Source organism: Vigna radiata, unplaced genomic scaffold, assembly GCF_000741045.1.
Source record: "Vigna radiata var. radiata cultivar VC1973A unplaced genomic scaffold, Vradiata_ver6 scaffold_309, whole genome shotgun sequence".
In the NCBI taxonomy this organism is placed as follows: domain Eukaryota; kingdom Viridiplantae; phylum Streptophyta; class Magnoliopsida; order Fabales; family Fabaceae; genus Vigna; species Vigna radiata.
Genome location: NW_014543822.1, coordinates 229,948 through 233,093, shown reverse-complemented (window position 1 = coordinate 233,093; position 3,146 = coordinate 229,948). Strand labels below are relative to the sequence as shown.

The 3,146-nt window shown below is 30.6% G+C and overlaps 1 long non-coding RNA gene across 1 annotated transcript; it reads left to right on the top strand.

The window, feature by feature from the left end:
- The first annotated feature begins 913 nt into the window (after positions 1 to 913).
- Positions 914 to 1,416, top strand: LOC106755018. Its single transcript, XR_002667035.1, has 3 exons — positions 914 to 971; positions 1,041 to 1,085; positions 1,283 to 1,416. It is a non-coding gene; the product is annotated as an uncharacterized LOC106755018 (long non-coding RNA).
- Positions 1,417 to 3,146: the final 1,730 nt, after the last annotated feature.

Genomic DNA, 3,146 nt, shown 5'->3' with positions numbered 1-3,146 from the left:
AAATAATTAGCTCAGAATATTCAAATTAATTAAAATTAGAATTTCCGGTCAAATTAAGCATAATTAGGAAAAACGGGAAAATACCAGACAATTAAGCACAATTCCTTGATTAATTCTAGCACAATAAACTAAGTGAAATCAATTAAATATCGACTCATCACTAAGAAAGTCGCATAACAATTGAATCAATCTAATAATCAAGGGTAGTATGTAAGAGATAGTGGAATAGATGAAATTGTTAGTACCCAACAACATCCACATCCATTGTTTTCACTTGTCAATTGAATCAACCTTTATTTTGTGTGTTAATAATTTTGCTCTCAAACCCAATTTATTAATTTTAAGTTCTCAAGTCTTATTATTTTAATTCACACGAACGAGGAAGCCATACGAGTCTCTTGGGAAAACGATACTTGGTCTTACCATTTACATTACTTGTACGATTTGGTACACTTGCCAATCCGTCAACAGTGCTCTTCCAAGTGCAAGATGAATCAACACTTGCTTTTTATTGCAGTCGTTTTTGCTTCCTCCAAATGTCCCAAAATATTGTCCAACAATTTCCTACCATTAACAATGCAAATAATTAGCCTCAGATAATGCAAATTAATTAAAATAAGAATTTCTGATCAAATTAAGCACAATTAGCAAAAACGAGGAAATAATGGACAATCAAGCATAATTCCCTTATTAAATCTAGCACAATAGGCTAAGTAAAGTCAAGAAAATATTGACTCATCATATATATATATATATATAATCACTTTGTAATATTTGGTGGGCTATTATTAGTGTTTTGACAGTAAGATGCACTATAGGGTCCCTTCTTTCCTACTATATTTCAAAACCATCCATTTTGTCGTGGTATTTCTATGACATGGTAATAACCTTGGCCTACTGCCTCTGCAGAAGCCAAAGGACGTTCTGAAACAAGCACTACAGGAAAAGAACGATAGTTGTCCAAGCTTTAAGTAAGTTCTTTTATCAGTTCAACTGTTTATCGTCCTGTGCTAATCATTATGAGATTCTTATTTTGACAGGGACTTGAGCATTATGTGGTGGTGTCTAAATTCCACACCGAGTTGGTATGTTTGAGAGTATTTAAGTGTTTGAAAATATGATATACTTTGTAAACTTTGGGGGCAATTGTCCCCACAAAATTTTAATCTTTTTAATATAATGTAATTGTAAATTGCCCCCTAAATTTGAATTTATCATAAAAAATACTATTAAATGAGTATTTCTCTATTAAACTAATTATTGCATACTTCTGCACATGCAGGTAATCCTTGGATGAGGGATAACAGCCCACCACTCCCTTTAAATAGATATATTAGTTTATAAACTTGTGAATGCTTATCTTCTTGTAACACCACTCAAACGTGCAGCAGTGAAGGTATTATTTAATTCTTTTCATTGGTATATAAAATACAAGAAGGCTTAGGTACATTAAAAACTGGAAGTCTAATATAGTATTTTTAATCTGAAAATTAAGCTTAGATGAATTATTATGAGATAGTTGGTTATAAGCTCTGATTATGGAAAAAAATGGAAAACTTTGACAGTCAATATTACTTAGAATGATTGTGTAATGTCATCTTATAATTTCCTATAGTTTGTTTAATTAGTCTTTTGAAATTATAAATATATAAATGTTTAAGCTCACGTTGGATATTTCAAATTCTAAAAACTTCTAAATAATTGTTTACATAAACTATTTAATAGTCATGTAGTCTGGGATTTTCAATGGCATATACTTTACTATAGAATCATGCTTTTTGTAAAGAAGTTAAACTTATATTCACACACAATCACACGCGCAAGCACGCATACACACACTATCTTAATTTGTAAAAGAAGGTGAATAGTTTTTTGAATTATAATTTTATCTAAGACTTCGTGTATTCAAATGTTATTTTTGTCTTTAACTTTTAGTTTCATCTCATCCTTTAGCCTAATAATATTTATTAATTACTTGATTAATAAACTAAAAAGTATATAAAAAATGCATTTAATAGATAGAAAATGAAGTTATAAATTAAAATATAGCCAATCATTTAAAAGTTTTGTTTTGAATAATCTTTTCCATTATCCAAGACAAAGCATTTTCATCCAAAAATATTTAAATGTGATATATTTGGTTTTCTACCATTCAACAGTTCATATGGAGTTAATTTCAGAATTGGCCTAATAAGCATCCTGTTTAACACATAGCAAGCAGTACTTACTGCATCAGCCCAAAAGTATTTTTGCACATTGGATTCATTCATAAGCGTTCTAGCTAATTCTTCTAATGATCTATTTTTCCTTTCAACAACACCATTCTGTTGGGGAGTTCTAGGAGCTGAAAAGTTATGTGCAATGCCATATTCTTCACAAAATTTTTCAAAAGATTCATTTTCAAACTCACCACTGTGATCACTTCTCAAAGTCTTGATTTTCAAATCTTTTTCATTTTGAATACGTTTCGCAAAGGATTTAAAAGCTTTGAAAGCTTCACTCTTCAAAGTTAAAAAGAAAGTCCAGGTAAATCTAGAATAATCATCAACTATTACAAGAGCATAGTAATTTCCACCAAAACTTTTAATTCTAGATGGACCAAACAAGTCCATATGCAAAAGTTCTAAAGGTTTTGATGTTGAAATCATGCTTTTAGATGAAAATGAAGATTTTGTTTGTTTGCCTTTTTGACATGCAGAGCATAATTTGTCTTTCTCAAATTTCAGTTTAGGCAAACCAATCACAAGATCTATAGAAATTAATTTATTCAAATGTTGCATGTGAATATGTGCAGCTCTTTCATGCCATAGCCAAGGATTTTCCTCTTTAGCAACTAAACATGTTATACTATGACTAGATGCACTTTCAATATCAANCAAATATATGTTGTTGTGCCTAACACCTTGCAAAGCAATATTAGTAGAATTTTTAAAATAAACAGTGCATTTATCGCTTTCAAATGTTACCTTGAGACCTTTGTCACACAATTGACTTATGCTTAGGAGGTTATGCTTGAGACCTTCAACATATAAGACATCTTTTATCGTCAATGTGTTTCCTCCTCCAATGTCTCCGGTTCCCATGATTCTACCTTTGTTGTTATCCCCATAAGTCACAAATCCTTGCTTCTTCTTCTCAAAAGAGAT